At 38.4% G+C, this 10,033-nt stretch overlaps 1 long non-coding RNA gene across 1 annotated transcript in view; it reads right to left on the minus strand.

Moving 5' to 3' along the window:
- Nucleotides 1-10,027, minus strand: part of LOC107548675 (uncharacterized) — a 16,886-nt gene extending 6,859 nt beyond the window's left edge. Inside the window, exons 1-3 of the long non-coding RNA XR_001604486.1 lie at nt 9,984-10,027; nt 5,193-5,256; nt 4,856-4,919 (exon numbers count right to left, since the gene is read on the minus strand). This is a non-coding gene — a long non-coding RNA (uncharacterized lncRNA). The remainder of the gene's footprint in view (nt 1-4,855; nt 4,920-5,192; nt 5,257-9,983) is intronic.
- Nucleotides 10,028-10,033: the final 6 nt, after the last annotated feature.

Consider the following 10,033-nt stretch of genomic DNA (forward strand, 5'->3'; position numbering starts at 1 on the left):
CTTCAGATCAGTGAGGATGATGTGCACCAGGTCTTCAGGAAGAACAAAAGAAGAAAGGCACCAGGCCCAGAGGGCGTGACACCAGCCTGTCTGAAAACCTGTGCTGACCAGCTGGCCCCCATCTTTTCACAGATCTTCAACAGATTTGTGTGAAGTCCCTTCCTGCTTCAAACGCTCCACCATCATCCCCGTTCCAAAGAAACCCAAGATAACAGGACTTAACGACTACAGACCTGTGGCTCTAACGTCTGTCGTCATGAAGTCGTTCGAAAAACTGGTTCTGGCTTATCTGAAGGACATCACTGGACCCTTACTGGACCCCCTGCAGTTTGCTTTCCGAGCAAACAGGTCCGTGGATGATGCAGTCAACATGGGACTGCACTTCATCCTGCAACATCTGGACAAAACAGGGGCTTATGTGAGGATCCTGTTTGTGGACTTTAGTTCGGCTTTCAACACCATCATCCCAACACTCCTCCAGACCAAACTAACTCAGCTCTCTGTCCCTAGCTCTATCTGTCAGTGGATCACCAGCTTTCTGACAGATAGGCAACAGCTAGTTAGACTGGGGAAATTAATTTCAAACAGCCGCTCCACCAACACTGGTGCCCCTCAGGGATGTGTTCTCTCCCCACTGCTCTTCTCCCTGTACACCAACGACTAGGGTTGGGTATCGTTAGAAATTTTCCGGTTCCGATCCCGGTTCCATTTAAATGAACTTTTTTTTTAACCTTAATTGAATGTAGTAAGTAATGTTGGGTAATGCATGTGCTTCAAAGTTGATGTTTTTTACACTATCAATAACATTTAGCTTTTCAAGCAGGAATAAACTGGTTGGCCAAATAATCCCTTGAGGGCTAAGACACTTGTTCATTTCCCTAAATTAATTAAATATTATACTTATAACCATGTATACACACACTGCATAAAGCCCCTATTTTACAAATAATAATGCAGTCAGGAGATGGTGTGATGCAATGAGTGGTTTCCACATTTTTAAACATTTAAAATGCATGAAAATATTTTCTATCACTTTGTTTATCACTCTTGAAATGACCTGTACACTAAATAATCTAACCATCATACTTGCATAACATTAGCAGTCTATTTATTTAGTGGTCCAAGTTGAAGTCAGTATGTATATACATTATATGTATATTCGTACCGGCAGGGATTGTAGGTGGGGGGAGTGAATGTACAGCGCTCTCTCCCACCTTCAATACCACGACTGAGGGGCCCTTGAGCAAGACACCGAACCCTCAACTGCTCCCCGGGTGCCGCAGCATAAATGGCTGCCCACTGCTCCGGGTGTGTGTGTGTTCACTTTGGATAGGATAAATGCAGAGCACTAATTCCGAGTATGGGTCACCATACTTGGCCACATGTCACGTCACTTTTCACTTATTAATGACAATATGGGACAAATATAATGTAATTTAGTGGCGGCAGGAGCTGCGTGCTGCCGGTACACGTACAGTCAGACAACAACGGGCAATTTTACAGTCGTGGAAAACGATGTGTTCGGCAGCTAAAGTTTAAAAGAAAGTTAAAGTTCGGCACGTCTGTGGAGTGCATGTCATGGGAAACAATGTGCTCAGTAATTAAGGAGGCAGGGCGGCATTTCTGTTATTTGGTTTGTGACATCCTTTACGGGAAATGCCGGCGCAAGGCTGCTCACAGCGCTTGGTCACGTGTCACACCAGAACCGTTTTCGGAACCAAAACTTAGAAATTGCTCACGGTTCCAGTTCTTTTAAAAAAACAGAACCGGTTCTCGGTTCCCAACCATACCAACGACTGCACCTCTAAAGACCCCTCTGTCAAGCTCCTGAAGTTCGCAGATGATACTACAGTCATCGGTCTCATCCAGGATGGCGACAGACAAGAGGTTGAGCAGCTGACTGTCTGGTGCAGTCTTAACAACCTGGAGCTGAACACGCTCAAAACACCCTGCCCACCCTTCAAGAACTGTATACATTCCAGAGTGAGGAAAAGGGCTCAGAAAATCACTCTGGATCCCTCACATCCAAGTTATCCCCTTTTTGAACTTTTGCCATCTGGCCGGCACTTCAGAGTCGCAAATACCAAGACAGCCAGGCACAAGAACAGTTTCTTCCCCCAGGCAATCTACCTCATGAACAGTTAAATGTTCCCCACATTATGCAATAAAAATGTGCAATAACCTTATATTCCTAGTACATCCCTGCATCTCATTCTATTCTATTCCATTCGATCATCTATAGCACAACTGTACATACAATGCATTTATTTTGCGATCTATTTTTCAATATTTGTCTATTTATATTTACATGTGTATTTTTTTATTCTCATCTTATTTTTTATTGTCTGTGTGTTGCTATTGTCTCTGTGTACTGGAAGTTTGTGACACTAAAACAAATTCCTTGTATGCGCAAGCATACTTGACAATAAATCTCTTTCTGATTCTGAGCCAGAAGGACTAGTTGCAACAAGCCATGTTGCAATTTTCCACCTGGGAGAGAACTCTCCCAACCACAACCAAGTCAGAATAACATCTTCGGAAGTTCATCAGTCTTCAACCCGGAAGAAACTGCTGCAACTTCAACCTGGAAGAAAATGCTGCAACACCATCTAGCAAATGAACAATCAAGACTGCATCCAGCTGCTATTTTTTATTGTCTGTGTTGTTGTTGTCTGTGTACTGGAAGCTTATGTCACTAAAACTTATGTCACTGTCCAGGCCCTTGTCATCTCTAGGCTGGACTACTGCAATGCTCTTCTGGCTGGACTCCCATCAAGCACAATCAAACCTCTACAAATGATTCAGAATGCAGCGGCACGACTGGTCTTCAACGAGGCCAAAAGAGTCCATGTTACACCTCTCTTTATCTCCTTGCACTGGCTACCGGTTGCGGCTCGAATCAAGTTCAAGACATTGATGCTTGCATATAGAACAGCCACAGGCTCAGCACCCACCTACTTCCACTCACTATTACGAATTTACATCCCTTTCAGAAGTCTGAGATCCGCTAGTGAGCGACGCCTCGTGGTACCATCACAGAGAGGCTCAAAATCACTTTCCAGAACATTCTCGTTCACCACTCCTGGCAGGTGGAACGATCTTCCCACCCCTATCCGGAATGCTGAATCCCTGACAATGTTCAAGCGACAGCTGAAAACTCATCTCTTTCGAAGCTACTTGATTTCATCATATAAAAAAAAACAAACAAAAAAAAACTATTTATTCCTTCTCTTTCTAGCTTGTACTTATTTGAACAATGTCTAAGAACTTGGTATTACAACCACTTCTTGTGTCTGTTTGCCTCTTAAAGAATCACTTTATGTATCCCCCAATTGTAAGTCGCTTTGGATAAAAGCGTCTGCTAAATGACTAAATGTAAATGTAAATGTAAAACAAATTCCTTGTATGCGCAAGCATACTTGACAATAAAGCTCTTCCTGATTCTGATTAATGAGGTGTATATTGAATTTGGTCTTTATCATCTTGGTCTGTTATGTGTTTTGCAGAAAACAATGCGATACCTTGTGCGTTCCATTCATTTACTGGCTATCTGCTTGTCTTACAGTACATTTTATTAATAAACTGTAAATCGAAATTGGTCTTTTAATATCTTAATTCATTAAGCCCTATTAAGTGTTTATGGCTTTCTACTGGAGGAAAACGCTTAATGAGAGATTTTGCACATTGCATTCATATTCTGTTCTTCTACGTGGCCACGAATTTGTGGGTCTTGTTCTTAAAACTACAAGTAACACCAAGGCCTAGTACTTTATGCCATTTTTTTAATAGTTGCGGATATGATCAATAAACAATGCTTCTTGTGCTGCTTTCTAATCTCAGAGTATGAAATAACAGATTTTAGTGAAGCATCCAATAAATTATACCATGAAATACAGGACTATTGTATGGTAAATAACTACAAAATCTACTCCCAACCCTACTGTATCCCTTTAATTTCATAAGTAAAATACTTTATAAAGTGGGGAAAACAAAAAGGATGAGTTCTGCCATCTGTGAGCTACAGTCTAAAAAATCCTGGGTTATTTTTTTTTAACCCAAATGCTGGGTTGAGCCTTTTGGGTCATTTTTTTGGGGTTATTTTTTCAGTGTTTGGGTTGTTTTGCAGCTCCTGGGTCAGACATAATCCAATGTTTGGGTAGTTTTGTGTAACTCAGATCCTGGGTCAGACGTAACCCAGCGGTTGAGTTATTTAAATCGCAGAGATTTTTCATCTTCTCTTCACGAGAGAGCAGTTCTAAGCGCCATCGAATTGATGCATTCTTCGGTAAAATACAGGTTTGTTTACATTTTATTTTATCTATAAAATCGTTGCTGTGCTGTATATCGAGAACCAGCGCCGTTACGGTGGAAACAGAATAACAGAGACTGGTCTATCGTTTCGCTAGGTAAGACCCTTATTCCTCGGCTGGGATCATTTAGAGCCCTTTGAAGCTGCATTGAAACTGTAATTTGGAAGTTCAAACCTTTGGGAACCATAGAAGTCCCCTATATGGAGAAAAATCCTGCAATGTTTTCCTCAAAAAAATGTATTTCTTTGCAACTAAAGAAAGAAAGACATGAACATCATGGATGACATGGGGGTGAGTTAATTATCAGGAAATTTTTATTCTGAAAGTGAACTAATCCTTCAATCAAGCCCTCATTAGATTGCACTGATCATTTGTCGCTCTTCTAATAGGGCCCATCAAGTCCACAACCAAATTAAATATCTGAGTGGCACACTAATACAGATGAATTGATTGCTTCTGTGAAATTGTCACTCTGTGTCAATAAAATGTTGTAGCATGCTACTGGCTGATGAAGCAATAGATAGAAAGGTTATACAGATACTTACTCCGCACAAGGAATCTTTTTCTGAAGACTGGATGTGGCAGCACTTTCTTTAATTTTCTGGTGTACTATTAAACAGAGGAGATGTTGTCATAATTGCATAAACAGAAATCTAAAAAGATTTACATAATTACAAAGAATGGTAATGGGTCCATTTGCTTTCTCCATAGAAAAAAGAAAAAAGATTTATCTGAAAGTGTGAATAGCTTACCATTATGTAAATACAGTATGTTTGCACACTATGCAATTCCAAGGTATATTCAAAGGTCCCATTTTAATTATTACTAATGACTAATTGTTATGTATTTGTACACAAATTGTTATGTAGTTAACTGACTCACTGGTGTACAGAAGAGGAATGTTGATGCATGATGTTGTTTCTTCTTTGTTGGAGACCAATCCAACCTTCAGACATGGGGACAAGAAAGATCATATTTAGATATAGCCTTTTTAGAAAAAGTTATCAGGAATAATCATATTGGCAATTTAGTTCAATTTCAAATGTACAATAGTTTAATTTAAATGCATGTTTCATATTTGTTAGTTAACTTGGTCTAGCATAAATTTTATCAGCAAACCATGTCTTATTTGAGTTTACATCCAGGACCGGATTTACCTTTTATTGTGACATAGGCAAAATAACATTTTGGGCCCCTCTTCCCTATTAATATACGTATAATACTACCACTCCAAATAGGGTTGCCACCTTCAGCGAGGCAAAATAAGGGATACCCATTCACAAAAAAGGACACAAATAATCAGTGAGGAACTCATAGCTCAACAATAAACCATGCAAAAACATGTTCAAGTATGAAAACTTGCAACAGAACACATTAATATTTACATTGTCATTTAGCAGACGCTTTTATCCAAAGTGACTTACAAATGAGGACAATGGAAGCAATCAAAATCAACAAAAGAGCAGTATTGTTATTTTAAATTGGATTTATAATTATTATTAGTCTTTTTTTGACAGTTCTGCAGCTGTTACCTGGATGGGATGAATTTTTTTTATTTTTTATTAATTTGCTTAAATTAAGACTACATTGTGTAATTATTTGTCCCATTTTTATCTAAATAATTTAATAAGATTCATTATAATTTATTAATTAATCTGACTAATCAGGTCTAAAAATATAATAATGTCTACCAAGCTCTGAAAGTGTATGGAATATTATATTAACAGACTATCCAAATTGTAATCAAACAATAGGCCTATACCTTTATAAGCACGGATGCGTCTGTCACTTTAAAGGTATGGTTCACCCAAAAAAAAAGTTATTTCTTCTGTTAAACACAAAATAAGATACTTTGAAGAATGTGGGTAACTAAACAGCTTTTTGTCCTCAGTAACTTTCATAGTAGAGAAAAAAAAAAAACACTATTTTTATACTATACTATCATTGGGGATAAGAAACTGTTTGGTTACCCACAATCTTCAAAGTATCATCTTTTATATTCAATAGAAGAAAGAAATTATTACAGGTTTGGAAGAACTTGTGGGTGTGTAAACCATAGATATGTATGGTGTAAAGTAAACGATGAAAATTTTCATTTTTGGGTGAACTATCCCTTTAAGTCAGTCAGTCAGTCCACCGTGAGCAACTGAAATGCTTCTCTGCAAACAGCGCGTTCATCATTAGTTACTGGACAGACCCATTGATAACATTCCCATTCAGCTCTACATCTGGAGAGTCTTGTGTTCAAAGGGCAGATGTGAGCTCTAGATGTTTTAAACAGTGTAGGTTTAGCGCATGCTGCGCTCGCGTGAAAGGCCTTTAATGGCTCGCGTTCTGGGGCCGGTTGCATAAACAGTTTAGACTAGTCTTAAAAGTTAGCCATCTAATTTTTTTTCTTCAAGACTGGTCCTAACTTTTTGCATTCCATAATGAAAAGGCAGATTGGTCTTATTTGTACTGGAGGAGTAAGATTGATTACCCCTTGGCAACTGCTATTTGGTCAAACTAGTTCTTAAGACATAGTCTTAACATGGTGGCTAAGTTTATGCAACTGGCCCCTGGAGACTCTGTTGCCATGGAAACAAAGACTCCAAAATGCAATCACGCACAAATGAGCTTCTCTAATACTTCTGAAATTGATTTCATTATAATTACTATTCGTAGTATTATAAACAATGAGATGTTGCGTCTGTGTTCTTTAATTTGTGCATTGTCATCACATTGTCATGCAGTAAAATGATTTCATATGAGGTGTGCATATAGTATGGGATGTCCCGTATAAGAACTGACCATTGGTTTTTTTCTACTTATTAGAAATGGGGTCTTTATAGCCCGCTAAAGTGCCATATGATCCCATATCTAAAAAATGCTGCAGTAAAATGATTTCATATGAGGTGTGCATATAGTATGGGATGTCCCGTATAAGAACTGACCATTGGTTTTTTTCTACTTATTAGAAATGGGGTCTTTATAGCCCGCTAAAGTGCCATATGATCCCATATCTAAAAAATGCTGCAGTAAAATGATTTCATATGAGGTGTGCATATAGTATGGGATGTCCCGTATAAGAACTGACCATTGGTTTTTTTCTACTTATTAGAAATGGGGTCTTTATAGCCCGCTAAAGTGCCATATGATCCCATATCTAAAAAATGCTGCAGTAAAATGATTTCATATGAGGTGTGCATATAGTATGGAACGTCCCGCATTAGAACTGACATTAACACTTTCTATAAAGCCTGTATTTATAATACATTATAAGGGTATTCTTAAGGCATTATAATGAATGCATAATAAAAAAAACTTATAATATGTTATATCAACTCATGAATAATCATAACAACACATCATAATTATAATACATCATAATACTTACGTATTTGTGGTTATAAGTTTAAGAGTATGATTATTTATAACACCATGAACACCATATTAAATCTACTTCATTTACAGTATAATGGACTGTATCATATCTTGACATTGTTTATTTAATATCTGCACAGTATCGTACTACAGCTTGTGAGTGGTTAGATGTTGAGTGTTATTTGAGTGTTTCCTGTGGAGCTAATGTTAATTAATATATGTGAGCTTAATACTCCAACTGAAAAAAATGCAATGTTTTACATGGTTACATTTTATTTTGATGGTCCCCTTAATCAATCGACTATAAGCAACTACATGCCAACTAACTCTCATTAGAGTATTAGTATGCTCAAGAATGGTATAATAAGTTGACGTACTTGCAAAGACACGTATAGTCAGTTTATCTGTTTGTTGACCATCAAAATAAAGTATTAGCATATATTTACAGTAGCAAACATACTAATACTCTAATGACCGCTAGTTGATATGTAGTTGCAGAGTTACTTATCAACAGCTGTCTAAAGGGTACATCAAAAAACTGATATTACAATAAAAATAGTTCAACGCAAATGTGTCATATTACACATTCATCTGATCTGATATCTGATTTTATGGCTGTTTGAGAGAAATTATCATTACTACTTATAACCCACATAGCAATTTTTCTCTGGCCCAGCTCCGGCCCACACAACCAGCTTTTGCTTGGCCCACATACCGCAATGTATTGCGGTACTAGTGTGGACCAGGTCTGGATTCCAGACAAGGGCCACACATGGGCCAGATCCGACGAATGAGCGGCAACCACATGTGACGACCCTGGGCTGGACTACGCTTTGTCCACGGTGAAAGTTGACGTATTCCCTAATCGACCAGCACAGATCAGCTCTACGATCAGCATGACGAAGCGGATATCGTCCTCTTTTGGAAGACCAGACAAAGTAGTTTCGCTTTCACAACGAAGCACACAGCGCCTTCACGACATGGCTGCAGCGTCAACAATACTACAGTGAGAATAAAAGTTACGCCTTCTTTCTTTGCGTGAACATTTGGGCGGCGTTATGCAAATCTGCCCACATAGTGATGTAGATATGTGGGGGCGTGTTAGAACGAGGCGTTTTAGGTAGGCGTGGTTGACTTAACTTTTATAAAGAATATCTCTTTGGATTTGAGACTTTAGTCTTTGCAACTTTACAGATCTTCTTTATGCACCAAGAGCTTGTAACACTCCAAAGAGAAAGGAAAACTTGAAAATCGCATCATATGACCCCTTTAAGAATACCTTTATAATCTATTATAAATACGGGCTTCATAGAAAGTGTTCTACTGAACTGACCATTAATTTATTCTACTTATTAGAAATGGGGTCTTTATAGCCATCTAAAGCATCGTATGGTCCCATATCTCAAAAATGCTGCAGTAAAATGGTTTGATATGATGTGTGCATATAATATGGGACGTCCCATATAATAACTGACCATTAATATCTTCTACTCATTAGAAATGGTGTCTTTGTAGCCCTCTAAATCGAATAATTTCCCATTTATCTTTTTCTAGGAATCCTGCTATGATTTGAAAGATCGAAAAATACAGTAACACACATCCGTCAAAACACCAATAAATAACACGCATAGCCTATTAAAGCAGGAGTACAAAAAAAGAAATCGAGAAATGTCATCTTGTTATATTATATCTCAATTCTGGGCGTCTAAATGAAAAGTGCTCTGAAAGCACCTTCTCTCTGTGTGTTCCTGCGGATTACCGTAATCATGGTAATACGCGCGAACACAAATTTCAACCGCGGCTGGCTTGACCGCGGGTTTCCATCCAAAATTGCGAAATTAACTTGTGCGCAAAATCGGAATATCGCACAAAACATTTGCGAACAAGCACCGTTTCCATCCAACGAGTCAAAGAGAACAAAACCATCACTTCCTGATAAACTGGCACTACATCATTAAGAAAAGTAGGAGAAGCTACTGAATAATAATGTTCCTGTATAATAAATTTCTTGCACCTCAGAACGAGCAGACGAAGCACAGTGAATGCGGTTTTGCTTTCGGAGGTGGATGCTGCTGTTTGGGAACGCAGTCGTTTAACAGTTCTGGGAGGCAATTATACAGAAATCCTTTGATGACAGACTTTGCTCGGGCATTTCTGAATGACCATAACATCATTTCAGATGCTGTGGAACAAGATCGGTCCGCTGGTTACTGAAATTTTTTTTATGCTTAAGATTTTTGCACAGTACTGTAGGTCACAAGCAGCCATGAATATAAATGAATGCTACATAAAGAAATTACAGGCACTTACCCTTAACCTGGAAGGCTTCTCTGATGCTGTCGGAAGGAAATGCGGATCAC

The sequence above is a fragment of the Sinocyclocheilus grahami genome, unplaced genomic scaffold, assembly GCF_001515645.1.
Source record: "Sinocyclocheilus grahami isolate Dianchi unplaced genomic scaffold, SAMN03320097.WGS_v1.1 scaffold352.1, whole genome shotgun sequence".
Taxonomy (NCBI): domain Eukaryota; kingdom Metazoa; phylum Chordata; class Actinopteri; order Cypriniformes; family Cyprinidae; genus Sinocyclocheilus; species Sinocyclocheilus grahami.